General features: G+C 42.4%; 2 long non-coding RNA genes and 1 other non-coding gene across 3 annotated transcripts in view; 2 read left to right on the plus strand and 1 right to left on the minus strand.

Moving 5' to 3' along the window:
* LOC145509651 (uncharacterized) overlaps nt 1–1,588 on the minus strand; it is a 579,505-nt gene extending 577,917 nt beyond the window's left edge. The window contains exon 1 of the long non-coding RNA XR_014056274.1: nt 1,501–1,588. This is a non-coding gene — a long non-coding RNA (uncharacterized LOC145509651). The remainder of the gene's footprint in view (nt 1–1,500) is intronic.
* A 10,676-nt stretch (nt 1,589–12,264) lies between these two features.
* LOC145509652 (uncharacterized) lies at nt 12,265–14,593 on the plus strand. Its single transcript, XR_014056275.1, has 3 exons — nt 12,265–12,464; nt 13,460–13,593; nt 13,687–14,593. It is a non-coding gene; the product is annotated as an uncharacterized LOC145509652 (long non-coding RNA).
* A 1,128-nt stretch (nt 14,594–15,721) lies between these two features.
* On the plus strand, nt 15,722–15,793 carry TRNAG-GCC (transfer RNA glycine (anticodon GCC)). Its single transcript has one exon. It is a non-coding gene; the product is annotated as a tRNA-Gly (tRNA).
* The last annotated feature ends 321 nt before the right edge of the window (nt 15,794–16,114 follow it).

A 16,114-nucleotide genomic window follows, 5' to 3' on the forward strand; every position in this document is an offset into this window, starting at 1 on the left:
TGTATCTGACTACCTTCCCTGTCTCTCTTCATCTACTCTCTTGTACATTAATCCAATGAATCCAATCAGCAACATGCTAGGTATTAAGGAAGCAGGAATACAAAAATGACTGGAACATGACTGACACTTGTATTAAATGTCTGTTCAGAGATCACATTTCATGGCTTTAACCAGACATCTTTATGCTTAACTCTTAAATTATGTCCCTAGTATAGATCTCTCCTAATTCTCAGTACTACTATAACAGGGAAGAACAAATCTGTTTTCTTTTACTTTAACCTTTGCATTCTATTGCTTTTGCTAGAAGTTAATTGCTAAAGGGATGTTACCTGCAGCTGAAAGTAAACATAATGGCCCATTTTCGAGAACACTGCCCCCACACCCCCCAACAGTGAATGCAGAACTAAAAATACATTTGGTCAGCTCACAGGAAACATCTGACCAAACCCACTTGTGAATGGCTGCAGGAAAGAAGAAATTCACACTCGAGGAGTGAAGCTGAACAATTTATGGCCTTTTTATTTTACCGTCTCACTCCCTCATCTTTGTTCTCTAAAAGAAAACCAGCACCCAGACCCGAGACCCTGGTAAGGAGGTTCTCTCGGACGTGAGTTCAAGATCTCTCAGACTCCTAGCTTTCTGAATAAAGGCATTCATTATTCCTTTACCCAACCACTCCCTCTCCTGATTCACTGGCCTGATGTGCAGCCAGCAGAATGAGCTTGGACTTGGTAACACCACATTTCCAATTTGCTTTCTAGATGTCTCATTCTGATGCCCTGCTTGCCACCACAAACTCAGTATTTCTAAGTTAAAATTCACTTTCCCACTAACCCTACCACACTAATTTTACAAACATGTAATGAGAATCTAACATACATCTTGTTCACACAAAATCATCCACCTCCTCTTTCAAATGGTGCGCTTCTCTGATGGCTCAGTTGTAAAGAACCCACCTGCCGACACGGGAGACACAGGAGACCTAAGTTCCATCCCTGGGTCGCGAAGATCCCCTGGAGAAGGAAATGGCAACCCACTCCAGTATCCCTGCCTGGGAAATCCCATGGACAGAGGAGCCTGCTGGGCTACGGTCCACGAGATCGCAAAAGAGTCAGACACGACTGAGCCCCTAAACAACAAGTCTTTCAAATATGACTTCCAGAGGCATGTGTCTGTCACCTCTGATGTGGGAACCACACTGTTGGTTTGTACCCAGTGGACCTGCAAGGCCTGGGCTTGTCCAGCTTCCAGACTGAAGAAAGAGCCCGGAATCAGCAGCAGACACCAATGGTTTAATGCAGGGTTCCCCTACCCCTGGGCCAAGGTCCGGAACCAGTCTGTGGCCTGTTGGGAACCGGGCTACGTTGGAGGAACATAGCGACGGGTGAACCCGAAACCGTCCCACCACGCCCCTGGTCTGTGGAAAAACTGTCTTCCACAAAATTGGTCCCTGGTGCCAAAAATGTTAGGTGCCGATGGTTTAATGGGTGGGGAGCTTACATGTCTGAAGCAGGGTCCTGGAGGGACGACACCTCACGGTGTGCAGCCAAACGGCATACAAACATGGCGGCAGACTCGCTCTGCGTGCAAGGGGCGGTTCCCAGTTGAAGGAGGAAATGACGTCACGTTGGCTCACCGGGTTACCAGGGAAACCAGCACAGGGGGCTCGCCCCTCACCGCCTGGCTTCCTTGGAAAATGCCAAGGACAGAGGAGCCTGGTGGGCTACACAGTCCATGGGGTTGCTAAGACTCGGACACGACTGAGCACGCGGGCACCCAGGCTGGTGGCTCCGTGGTGAAGAACCCACCTGCCGGTGCAGGAGACCCCAGATAGATCCTTGGTGCAGGGGGATCCCACATGCTGCAGGGCAGCTGAGCCCGTGTGCCACAACAGCTGCTGAAACCGCAGCTACTGAAGCCCAAGCGCCCTGGAGCCCGTGCTTGGCACCAAGAGAAGCCACCACAATGAGAAGCCTGCACACTACAGCTAGAGACTAGCCCCTGCTCCCCAAAACTAGAGAAAGCACGCACAGCAACAAAGACCCAGCACAGCCAAAATAAATAAAATTATTTTTTTTTAAAGCATAAAGAAACAGTGCTTAACTAGCATCAGTATTATCCTTTCTGGTGGTCAAAAACCACCTTTGACATCTAGTTACCTGATAGATGTTTGTTACAATAAGAATCAGGCCGAGAATATGAAGGTTTAGTGAAAAAAAAAAATCAGTTACAAGTAGAGTTGCCATGAGGATTATCATCAAAATATGTCTCCTGCAATATTAGTGAATAGCACTCTCTTTTGGGGCTGGGGGCAGATGATTCTGGGCATAAGATGTTCTACCACAATCTGGGAGGACTGATCAGATGTCTTGTTTAATTTCTGTTTCTGAAGCAGAAGTAAGAGCATCACAAAACTGGGAACAAACACCAGTCTCTGAAATAAGCCTGCATCTAGCACAGCTCCCTGCCAACAAGGTACTCAGATGTAAACTGGAGGTACTTACTTGTCTTCTACAGTCGTGAAAGAGCTTAGCCGACCAGTAAATGATAACAATAAACAGCTAACCATGCATGAAACAAGAAATCAGAATTTTCTACTTGTATGCATGCTTAAGCTAGGGGAGATGCCAGTCAATGAGCTTAAAAAAAAAAAAAAGACTGAGGCAACTAACTGCAAAGAGGGCATTTAGAGTCTTCATCAAGACCTAGGGAAACATGCCCAGTGCTTTAGGTATTGGAGAGAAGCTACAGTTCTTGGAGGGTCTGGGAAATGAGCTTCCTGCAATAAGCAGGGCAATTAACTTAAAGCAGATTCAGCTGCTAAGTGGGGTGGATGTGTGTTTGGTCAGGCAAAGACTTCCTCTTGTGCTCCTGTTGGGATTTTTCATGCAAATTTGAGTTGCATGGCCTCAACTGCTCCCCTTGGCAAAAGGATTCTACAAGGTCTCACTTACTTCATTCCCAGTGTCCAACTAGGATGACAGGACCCAGAGGCTTTATAGGAGTGGCTTTAAAAGGGGGCACCTCACTTACCTGGGGAAGTTGGTGTGTGACGCTTAGCTCCTTCAGATTTTGCAGCTAGCTCACAGTTCAATTATTTACTGCAAGTTAGAAACAAAATCATGTGTTTTTAGAACTTGGTTAGAGAGAAGATAATGTTTTGTTTGAAAAGTCAGCTGCAGAGATTCAGTCTGAATGTGGCTGTGGTTGCCGTTGAAAGGTTTTGATTTGGCTAATCACAGAGGTCTTCCTCGAATACTAACTAAGGATTCCAAGCAGAACAAATTCATTCCTGATGAAGTCTTGCAGCTGACAACGTGGAATAATTTGAATCACAGACCTGTAAAATTTGATCAGGATGGAATTAAACGACTGTCCTGAAATGATTTAGCAAGTCTATTTTCACCAGCAGTGCAGTGAAAGTGGGTAGCCAATGAAGGGCCATTTTCATCAGCTATCTTGTTTTGTGTCATGTTGCCAAGAGGGTTTCTGAGGGTCATACCCTGGAAAGCTTGCTCGAGTGGGTTGCACACGCATCAAGTGAGGTGCGGTACAACACTCACACCTTTTTTCATTCCCAGTTATGGTTCCATAATTTACAGAGGGATCCAGACTTTTTTAGAATGAATTTATGTTTTAGGACCACCTCTTGGGGTTGATGATATTTTTAAATTTATTGCTTCCCTATATGAAATATAATTTCTTCTTATTTCCCTTGTACTTTACATCTCATGCAATTTCAGCTCAGTTCAGAGTCGCTCAGTCGTGTCCGACTCTTTGCAACCCCATGGACTGCAGCATACCAGGCCTCCCTGTCCATCAGCAACTCCTGGAGTTTACTCAAACTCATGTCAGTTGAGTCAGTGATGCCATCCAACCATCTCATCCTCGGTCGTACCCTTCTCCTCCCACCTTCAATCTTTCCCAGCATCAGGGTCTTTTCCAGTGAGTCAGTTCTTCTCATCAAGTGGCCAAAGTATTGGAGTTTCAGCTTCAGCATCAGTCCTTCCAATGAATATTCAGGACTGATTTCCTTTAGGATAGACTGGTTGGATCTCCTTGCTATCCAAGGGACCTTCAAGAGTCTTCTCCAACACCACAGTTCAAAAACATGAATTCTTCGGTGCTCAGCTTTCTGTATAGTCCAACTCTCACATCCATACATGACTACTGGAAAAACCATAGCCTTGACTAGACAGACCTTTGTTGGCAAAGTAACGTCTCTGCTTTTTAACATGCTGTCTAGGTTGGTCATAACTTGTCTTCCAAGGAGCAAGCACTCAGTGTAAAGAGTACAAACTCCATGGAGAGAAAATTGGAAAGCAGCATAAAAATATCAACCCCAACCTTAAACTACACTGATACCAAGTAGAAATTTTTCTTTAAGTGGCCTTGATGAAATATACTGAATAACTCCCTTCTGTTCTCATAACCTCCTGGACAGGCAGTATCAACTTGGCCTTCTGAGGTCAGGGTTGGGGTGAGAGAATGAAGTCAAAGTCCCAGTGTAGTGCCTGGGAATTGTACTGTGGAAAGGAAGCCTTTTGTATCATGGAGACATGGAGATAAAGGAATTCCTTTTGTGTCTCCAAGAATATGTTAGAAATCAATATTAGAACATTTTACTACAAAAAGGAGGGTCATCTGAAAGGGTTATTTATTTATTTATTTATTTTAGTGTTATTGCTTGCTACTTGGTCTCTTAGATGAGGCATAATGAGGGAAGTTTCTGAGAATAACATGTAAGGCACAGCTAATCAGATTTCAGGGGATGCGTGTGATGGAAAGGGAAGAGGTCAGGATGGCAGTTGTCGTAAAGGAAAAGAAGATGGAGAAAATAGGGTAGAGTACAAGGAATAATCACCGAGTTCAGAGAAAGGAGATAAATAGGAGATGTGGGAAGGCTTCAAGTTGAAGGTGATCCAAGAAAATCCGCTATAAAAATTACTACATTTTTGCAACAAACATACTATTACATTTTATTGATTAACGTTAAAATTTGCAAAGTCTTGGTAACAAAGGAAAATATTATTGCTAGAGGTGAGGTGAAGTCGCCCAGTCATGTCCGACTCTTTGTGACCCCATGGACTGTAGCCCGCCAGGCTCCTTTGTCCATGAGATTTTCCAGGCAAGAGTACTGGAGTGGGTTGCCATTTCCTTCTCCAGTTATTGCTAGAACCAGGAGTCAAACACCTGACTTCTCATAGCAAGGGACAGGCCCTCACTTCCCATTGCTTCTGCTGATGGCTCACTTCTGCATGGACCCTGAGGCAGGCAGAGTGACGTTTTGGGGTACAGTCGAAGCCAGTGTTTGCTAAAACCTGAAAAATCTGATAACTACTTACAAATGAATGTGAGAATGAGTGTGGTTACTGTTTAAAACATTCTCGAAATTCAAAGAGAATTCTTTTTAACCTCAGCATTGCTCTTCTAAACTACTGCAAAAATCCCCAGGGTAGAAGTTCACACTATTTTTTCGTCAGACAACAATCCATTCACCGATAAGCATGGGGATGAGGAAATTAGGTCAACTCATGTGACATATTTTAACATTTATATTTAGGTTACTTTTTTTCTTCAGAAAGTAATGGCCTGGGTAATGAAGTACAGGTTTTTCCCTATCACAGTTCTACTTATGGTTTAAATTATTTTTTTAAACTGTTTGCTTATATTTATATATATGTATATACACACACCGGAGAAGGCAATGGCAACCCACTCCAGTATTCTTGCCTGGAGAATCCCAGGGACGGCAGAGCCTGGTGGGCTGCCGTCTATGGGGTCGCACAGAGTCAGACACGACTGAAGCAACTTCACAGCAGCAGCATATACACATACATAAAACCATTTATACATATATTCATAAAGATGTATATATATGTTTGGGGCTTCCCTGGTGGCGCAGATGGTGAAGAATCCACCTGCAGTGCAGGAGACCCAGGTTTGATCCCTGGGTTGGGAAGATGCCCTGGAGAAGGGAATAGCTACAACTCCAGTATTCTTCCTGGGATTACCCCATGAACAGAGGAGCCTGGCGGGCTACAGTCCAAGGGGTCACAAAGAGTCAGACACAACTGAGCGACTGAGCACATGCACACGCATATATATGTTTATATAGGTTTTACATATGTATATATAAACAAATTATGCATATAGTGGGCTATAGTCCACGGGGTCACAAGGAGTCTGACACAACTGAGCGACTAGCACCTACATACATATATACACATGCATTTATACATCTATAAACTAAGATTCCCACAGGAGATGCTGAATGACAAACTGTTTAATCTGAATCACGTGGTACCAGGATATACGAAAGAACTTTTTCTCCTTTTCAGAATCCTATGTCAGCGCTGATTTAAAGAAGAAAAGAGGGGAATTCCCTGGTAGTCCAGGCGTCAGGATTCTGTGCTTTTACTGCCAAGGGCACAGATTTACTCCGAGGTCCTTGTAGTAAGATCCCCACAAGCTGCATAGCACAGCCAAAAAAAAATCATTTAAAGAAAAGAAGAAAATAATGCTTTAAATAAGCTTGGAGGCAATTTTTTTGCACGCGGTTATACTTAACATGCTATGGTTTTTCTTTGCTATAGTTTATTTAAAAATAAATCGTGGAATAATGCAGTAACAGTGAAAATCTTATTTTAGGCAAATTGGAAGGTATTTCAAATGCTATTTATGGAAAGTGATAGAGCCATTTGGTTTCTGATTTACTGGAATAAATATGACAAGTCATTTGTTATCTCCTTGGCAGCAGAATAGCTGGAAATGGAGATACTAGTTTTGATGTAATTCAGAGAATTGTTAACATTTATAACTAACCTTATATACATCTGTAATACATTTTCATGTGCAAACTGTAATGGCAAAATTAAAAATAAAACATTTTGTCTTTCTGAAATTCTCATGTTGATCCCAAAGATAAAAAAATATTGATTATTAGAAAAATGTTGGATCCTTCAGAAAAAAGTCAGTAAATATTTTGAAAAGTACCTATAGACTTTATAAACTCCTGCCAAATTGTCTAGCCTCCATCACTGCCTTCAATCATGATAAAATTGCCAGTTTCATGGGCTGTGTCTTGTAACTCTTAACAGGTTTTTCTTAAAACTCTCTTCTTTCAATTCCTATGAAGTTAAGCTTAATTTTCTCCACTGATTCATGTCTTCTTTATTTCCTGTTTCAGCTTCTCTTCCCCATTCTGCTACATAATTTGGGGCTTCTGTCAAGTTTCCATTCTTTGTCTATGCTTTCTCCCTCATATTTTTTATAAACTCTATGGCTTCAAATTTTATTACTAAGTTGAGCATTTCTTCAGCAGCATATCTCTTATCGTTCTAGTTCTAATTTCAGCTCCCCATCCATAAAATTCATATGTGTATCCTATGTAATATTTATAACATGGGCATAATATTATCCTATGGAATATCCTATCCTATAATAGAACATAATTAGGACGTAATCATATCCTATGGAATATCCTATCCTATATGTAATATTTTGGGCAATCAGACCTTTCTGATCATGCAGGGCTTGGGGAATATGTCTTCCTCCGTTGCATTTGCTTCCATATTCTCATCCTAAATACCAATCACCTCTCTAACTAAAACCTCTAGGCTCCAGATCAATACATTCAACTGACTCTTGACAGCTGCATATTAAAGTCAAAAAATTCTAGCAATTCAGCTTACACATGGAGCCCTTCACTTACCACCTTCTCAATTTGATCCTTTCCTAATGCTCTTCACCTCAATGAATTGTATCCCTCCCCATTGTGTGTCACAAACCATGACATGGGGATTATCCATGACTCAGCCCGATGCATCACAGTCCAATTATCACTGTTGACTTATTCAAACCTACCAGTGTCTTTCCCCATACTACCACATAGCTTCCTAACTATTTTCTGCACGTAAGTACTTTTTTTTCTACCCTTTTTTAAAAAAACTGCAATTATAATTAAACTTCATTTTTTTCATGGATCTAAAATTTTGTCCACTTCTTAAATTCTAAGTTTACAGTGGTTTGTCCAGTAGTCATGTATGGATGTGTGAGTTGAACTATAAAGAAAGCTAAGCACCGAAGAATTGATCCTTTTGAACTATGGTGTTGGAGAAGACTCTTGAGAGTCCCATGGACTGCAAGGAGATCCAACCAGTTCATCCTAAAGGAGATCAGCCCTGAGTGTTCATTGGAAGGACTGATGTTGAAGCTGAAACTCCAATACTTTGGCCACCTGATGTGAAGAGCTGACTCATTTGAAAAGACCCTGATGCTGGGAAAGATTGAAGGTTGGAGAAGAAGGGGACAACAGAGGATGAGATGGTTGGATGGCATCACCGACTCAGTGGACAAGAGTTTGAGCAAGCTCTGGGAGTTGGTGATGGACAGGGAGGCCTGGTGTGCTGCAGTCCATGGGGTTGCAAAGAGTCGGACACAACTGAGTAACTGAACTGAACTGAAATTTACAGTCCACTCCTTCTTCATCTCTTCCCTGATTTCCACTAGCTTTCAAGTTTTATTTGTTTTTAAAGTAGCAACATGAATGCAAGCTATGGGCTTTGATTTTACCCATTTCTCAGATGTGGAATCTAAGGCTTAAAAAGGAAAATGATATGCCCAAAGTCACCAAACCTGTCCGTAATGGAGGAGTGCTTTAAAACCAGATGTATGTGACTTAAAATTCATCCTTGTTGAAATACCACCTCCCTCAATATTGTCTTTCTCTAATACACTTGTGTTATTAAGATGAAATGTACCTTGCCCTTCCATTCTTTCATATTCCCACCTAGAACCTCCTTGAGAGAGGAACTATTGCTTCATTCACTCACTTAATAAATGCTTTCATCTATGATACACCTGGCGCCACATGAGGATTTAGGAATATTGTACTGACATGTCAGGTTTTAAAAAATATGTTTCCCACACAGCACATACTGTTTCAGATGATCTTAATAATTATTAACAAACTATGAATATGCTCTATTTTTATTTTAACATTATTAATAATTTTAAGCAGATACAGGACTTTATGAGTCTAATTATTGGAATCTTGTAAAGGTAAATTATAGTTGCCTATGATATAATTCAGATGACTTTCTTTCAAAGAAATATCCCTATAAAATACCCAGAGGTTCAGCCAATTTTTCTACACCCTTTGAAATATTATATAAAATTCAAAGTAAGAATTTACAAGCTGAGTTCAGAAGTGATAAAGTAAACAAATATGAATGTTTGTGGCATAACAGACAGTTTTTATACGATTAGTAGAAGGTAGGTAGTGGAGTCAATGGCTCAAATGTTCACTAAAAAACATAACTGTTTAATTTGGGGAAAATATGAGGGTATGATATGGTCTGCTGGATATGCTGAATGACCTAAATTCCATCTCCTTAACCCCTGGCCCCTAGGACAGAAAAAATGGGTACTAGGCTCAAGCGGGGGTGGGGATAAATTAGTTCCGAGAAGTTGGTATATCTGGAGCTGTGAATCTGTCTGGGAAGTTGAGCATATCCTTGATGGCCAAACAATCCACGCTTCAAGAGTTCACTTCAGTTCAGTCGCTCAGTCGAGTCCGACTCTTTGTGACCCCATGGACTGCAGCAGGCCAGGCCTCCCCGTCCATCACCAACTGCTGGAGTTTACTCAAACTCATGTCCATTGAGTCGGGGATGCCATCCAACCATCCCATCCTCTGTCGTCCTCTTCTCCTGCCGCCTTCAAGCTTCAAGAGTAGCTACTATATTGAAAATACAGAGCCAGTATGTCCGGAGCCGTAAGAATGCGTCTACTGTCAGTTTGTTTGTAGTGGCCAACCTATCCAGGTGCCCTTGAGGCTATCCATACTTTAATGATATTGATATCATTCTCCTAACAACACATATTTATTTAGTTGGAGTCCAATGCTTCGTGGCAATTAATTTTAGCCATAATTCATATTGCATTTATAGTCTTTGAAAATGTTAGAAACACATTAATATTTAAATGCTGTCAGATTTTTTGGTTTTTTTTCACATCAATCCAGGAGATGGCTGGCCTACTGTGTTATGCTCAGTCGCGTCCGACCCTTTGCTTCCCCATGGACTGTAGCCGCTAGCCTCCTCTGTCCATGGGATTCTCCAGAGGAGAATACAATACTGGAGTGGATTGCCATGCTCTCCTCCAGGGGATCTTCCCAACCCAGGGATTGAACCCAAGTCTCCAGCATTGGCAGGCGGATTCTTTACCACTGAGCTATTATTTTTTCAGACCTGACTCTACACAGTAGAAGGCCTTCTGCAGGAAGTCTGTCCCTAAAGAATCACTAAGCATTGGGATCAGAGACACTTCACCTATTGAAGGTAGGTTTCTGCACTGAATTACCTGTTCTCAGACTCTCCGGTGCCCTGAAGTATAACTTTGAAATGGTAGGTGACATTCTGCGGCTTATTGTGTTTGCTCACAATGCAGCCCTTGATCATGTTGTCACTTCACATGAAGAGCTTAGTGCTGGAGAGTAAGTTGACTTTTGCTGTCTCTCTCTGGGAGAGTCAGGTCTTGAATTTTCTAACTTGATTGAACAATATTTCACCTGCCTGCAAAGTGACCATATGCTCACACTTTCCAATTGCCTTTAGACTTGCTAAATGCATTTATAGACAAGAGAACAAGCACAAGAAAAAAGGTGGTGAATGAAATGAAGTCTTTTTCCCACTGCCCCTTTTATTATTGTGTTATAAAAACCCAGGCTCAAAATAGATTGAGGCAGATTTATCTTTTAATGAAAATCACCAGGAGGTTTGAAGTCAAATATTCTTATCTTTCTCTGCTGTCTCCAGGGCACAACTCTTTCACAGGGCTGACCTTGCCGTAGGGTCCTAGAGGGAGCCACAATGATATTGCGGACTGACTTCCTTCAGAAGAGACTTTTAAAAGAGACAATGAAACCAGCATGCCTCCTTTTAGGCTCCATTGTCCAAGGAGGTGCAAGTCAGCCTTTCCAGAGAGCAAAGGGCGGCAGAGTTCAAGGGCACTGTGTGTAGCAGAAAGCAGCAGGCTCTCAGGACATTGTCAGGAAGCTGGCCTTGCCGGCTTGGGAGGCCTTCTGCAGCCCACACAGGCTTCAGAGCTCACCTGAGCTGCAGAGGGGAGGTTGGGCAGGTCTAAACCTCTGGGTCCTTTCCTGGATTCCCCCTGCTGGGTCTGCACAGAATGGCTCTGGAGTAACTAACTACCAGGCTCCTCTCACCAGCAGTGCACTGGCCTCTTCCTCTATCACTGTGGCCTCCCCAGGCTTTAAATAGACATTCAGAAAGCTGCTTGGTGTGAGAGTGATTTTACCAATTCTTTCTTGTCTTGGCTTTTCTTCTTACATAAAAATGTTAATTGCTCAATCAGATCCAACTCTTTGTGACCCCATGGACTATAGCCCATCAGGCTCCTCTGTCCATGGGATTCTCCAGGCAAGATTACTGGAGTGGGTTGCCATTCCCTTCTCCAGGGGGTCTTCCAGACCCAGGGATTGAACCCGGGTCTCCTGCATTGCAGGCGGATTCTTTACCATCTGAGCCACCAGGGAAGCCTCTATATAAACCATCGGGGAAATAATCTGGACTTCTTTTGCTTTCAGTTACTTCTTGACTTTCAAACTTTATAACGGAAGAGACAGGGTGTTGGTGTTGGGAAGCAGGAAGTAGGGGTAAGAAGAAAAAGTAAACAAGGAAATGGCATTTACAAAGATTGTTATCAGCCAGCATTTCAACAGATACATGTAAAAAGAGCACACTGGGGAAATACAGTAATGAGAATTTAATGTCATGATGATTGTAATTTTATGCCTAAGTACACTTAACATGACAAGGAATTCTCTTAATCTTAATTAGGAGTAGGTGGGGGCATCTTCATTTTTTTCCCACTAACTGCTTAGAAAGAGATAATAGAAAAACACGATTGCATCATACATTCTGGGGAACATGAGGAGCATATTGGGCTGTACTCTGAAGGCCCTTAAACCCTGGGCTTGCCCAGCTTCAAGACCCAAGAAAAAGCCTTGAGTCAGCAACAGAGACATCAATGGTTTAATGGATGGGTCAGCTTACAAGTCTGAAGAGAGGTCCTGGAGCAGCACTCCACCTTGTGCAGCAGACAGTGGACAAGACATGGAGGCAGATTTTGCTCCTGGAGGCAGGGGGAGATGGCCACTTACAAGGGGAACTGACATCAGTTGGCTCAATCAGGTTACCAGGGAAACCAGCAGAGGGGCATGCCCCTCACAGCCCCTTTGATTAGAACAGTCACTAGCTGGGCCTGGGGCAAGTGTGGAGGGAGGTCAGTGAGGTGAGTAGGGTGTAGGTGAAGCAGGTGCTGGTCCAGCAGGAGACACACAGAGAACAAGAGGACAGCCATCTTGAGTGTCCTGGCCAGACACAGCATCACACTGATTTCTTGACTCTCTGAACTGGAGCAGCATCTCAGTCTAGCTGGTAGTAATTAAAATGCCATACATCTAGCTATCTGATGGGTAGTGTTTACATTTGATGTATATTATTGTACAACCACTTCCTATGAATGAATTCCGTGTGCAAATGGGAAAGCAAGCTTGAATAACTGAATTTGGGCAAGTCCTTTTGAATCTGTTAGGCGAGTGTATGCTCCTTGGTTCTGTCTCCTCACAACAAAGATTTGGAGTGACGGACAGATCGTTATAGCTCTCAGGTCTCGAACAGACTGTGTTCTAGCTCTTAGACGAATCAGTGTTACGCTTTTTTATTTAGATAATAGCAGGAAAATCCATTCTGGAAGCATGAGGGCCTGCAGACCGTCGACCCAAAGACACGAAGACAAGAACGCCCCAGCGCGCACACGCGCGTGAGAGAACGCTTTGGCTCCTCTTTTTATATGTTTTTTCCTCCCCCTGGGCCTGCCCTATGCAAATTGGGCTTAGCCAGAAGTGTTGTTCTACCTGAAGTTCTCACTCCGGTCGTCGGACCTTCCTTTGACCTTCCTTTGTTCTATTTTCGCGGGCTTTTCCCTTCCTTGTCTTTTAGCCACCACCATTTTGGACTCCTGTTTCCTATTCTAACTACCTAACAAATCTATTACCCTAAATGAAAGCCTCAATGAAATTGTCTGCAGCTTAGTATTTTAAGGATTTTTGTAAATTGGAAAGAGAATTTTTCCTGAAACTAAGTATTGTCTGTTTCTCAGATTGGAGGAAAGAGTGCTGCATTTCTACGCGCATGAACACCTGTGCACGCAGTGATGATTTTGGCTGTGTTTCTTTTCTAGTCTTAGTTTTGTTATTCTCGATTTTATTTTTCACCATGAAAAGAACTTCGTATGTTTTCAGCAAATAGAGATAAAAGTAAACTTTTTCAACCGAATCCAATTATGGACATAATTTTCGTGGCACAGTTGAATTTAAGTTACACTGTAGGGGAAAAAAAATACAATGAGGATTTTTTTTTTTTTTTTCTAGAAACCTCTTTTCTTTCTATGTTCTCTCCTTCAGCAGAAGGCCTATTTTCAAAAGTTAGAAGCCTCCTATGTCTTAGATATTCTTAAAGGGGCATATCTGACATTATGAATGAAGAAAAATAGGCAATGCTAAAGGTAAACAAATTTCATTTTGTCTTATTTGCACAATGAATTTCTGTAAGATCAGTAAGTCTGTGTTTACTGTTTGTTGCTGTTTCATTTTAAAAGGTTATTCATCATAGGCTAAATTGACTTCTAATACCATGAAGCTGTTGTGAATGCCTGCCACAGAAAAGGCATTTTATAACCCTTTATTATGCAGATGAAACCACCTTCATGGCAGAAAGCTAAGAAGAACTAAAGAGCCTATTGATGAAAGTGAAAGAGAAGAGTGAAAAAGTTGACTTAAAACTCAACATTCAGAAAACTAAGATCATGGTATCAAGTCCCATCACTCCATGGCAAATAGATGGGGAAGCAATGGAAACAGTGACTGACTTTATTTTGGGGGGCTCCAAAATCACTGCAGATGGTGACTGCAGCCATGAAATTAAAAGATGCTTGCTCCTTGGAAGAAAAGCTATGACCAACCTAGACAGCATATTAAAAAGCAGAGACATTACTTTGCCAACAAAGGTCCATCTAGTCAAAGCTATGGTTTTTCCAGTAGTTATGTATGGATGTGAGAGTTAGACTACAAAGAAAGCTGAGTGGTGAAGAATTGATGCTTTTGAACTGTGGTGTTGGAGAAGACTCTTGAGATTCCCTTGGACTGCAAGGAGATACAACCAGTCCATCCTAGAGGAAATCAGTCCTGAATATTCATTGGAAGGACTGATGTTGAAGCTGAAACTCCAAGCCCCCTGATGCAAAGAACCAACTCATTTGAAAAGACCCTGATGCTGGGAAAGATTGAAGATGGGAAGAGAAGGGGACGACAGAGGATGAGATGGTTGGATGGCATCACCAACTTGATGGACATAAGTTTGAGTAAATTCCAGGAGTTGCTGATGGACAGGGAGGCCTGGCCTGCTGCAGTCCATGGGTTTACAAAGAGTCAGGCATGACTGAGCTACTGAACAACTGAACTAAAAAGGATGAACAAGTGAATGAAAACTTCCTTGAATTTACTGTATGATTTTGATATGAGAATATTTTTTCCTATTCCAGGACTTACATTTATTTACTTATTTTTTAATTTTAATTGGAGGCTAATTACTTTGCAATATTGTGGTGGTTTTTGCCATACGTTCACATGACTCAGCCATGGGTGTACATGTGTTCCCCATCCTGACCCTCCACCTCCCTCCCCATCCCATCCCTCAGGGTCATCCCAGTGTACCAGCCTTGAGCACCCTGCCTCTAGAAATTATTACAATGTGAAGGGTGAACACCACATTATAAAATTTATAGCTTAAGGTACTTTAAAAAAAATCGATACTCAGTGTTACACTGACGTTCAATGGAAACAATTACAAGTTTTATTCATAAATAACGAGTTTATGGAATTAGACCTAGGAGATTTTCTTGCCTTAATCTTTTCAGGAATCAGAATTACCAACCGAAATATGGTAAGCTTCACGGCAACCATGAATCTTTAAATATTTTTGAAATGTTTCTTTTTCTCAAAAATTAGTTTTGAGCACTTACTATGTCAGTGTGCTCAGTCACTAAGTCACGTCCAACTCTTCAGATCCCATGGCCTGTGTAGCCTCCCAGTCTCCTCTGTCCAAGGGCTTTTCCAGGCAAGAATACTGGAGTGGGCTGCCATTTCTTCCTCCAGGGGATCTCCCTGACCCAGGAATCGAACCGTGTCTACTGTGTCTCCTGCGTTGGCAGGCAGATTCTTGACCACTAATGCCACCTGGGAAGCCCTAAAGGCTATGAATTGAGAAGTGAATAATAGAAGCAAGGTATAAGTTTCAAAGCTAACATTCTCGTAAAGGGAAGTAGGTGATAAGTAGAAAGTAACATGTAGGTATCAGATAGGGATGAGTGGTGGGGAAAAACTCAAAGAGGAAAGGGAGATGCATGTGAATTAACATATTGTAATTAGGAAATGCCCATTGAGACTGCGATGTTTGGGAAGAGAGCAGAAGACGAAGAGGAAATGAGCCAAGGAGAAATGCAGGGGGTGAGGGAACCCGAGGGAGAAGGTACAGTAAGGAGTACAGAGGCTCTGAGGCAGAAACATGTGGGAGATTTTAGCAGGCCAGTGTGACTGCATGCAATGAGGGAAGGGGATAGTAGGCGAGGTTGGGCTTCCCAGGTGGCTCAGTGGTAAAGCATCTGCCTGCCAATGCAGAAGACCTGGGTTCGATCCCTGGGTTGGGAAGATCCCTGGGAGAAGGAAATGGCAACCCACTCCAATATTCTGGCCTGGAAAATCCCCTGCACAGGGGAGCCTGCCGGGCTACAGGCCACATGATTACAAAGTGTTAGACACCACTGAGTGGCTGGTTACACATACACGCATGTGAGAGGTTCATTGCTGTAGATAGTGCCGGGCCACTGTTAGCACTGACTTTTGCATCCGAATGAGATGAGAAGATTGGTACTTTCACTTTAAAATGTCCACTGCTTGGATATACTATAAATGTGTATATTTAGGATATATATGTATCATTTGAAAGTTACTCTTTTGAAGCCTGAGTTC

Source organism: Giraffa tippelskirchi, chromosome 6, assembly GCF_054371585.1.
Source record: "Giraffa tippelskirchi isolate mGirTip1 chromosome 6, T2T-mGirTip1v1.2.pri, whole genome shotgun sequence".
NCBI lineage: Eukaryota > Metazoa > Chordata > Mammalia > Artiodactyla > Giraffidae > Giraffa > Giraffa tippelskirchi.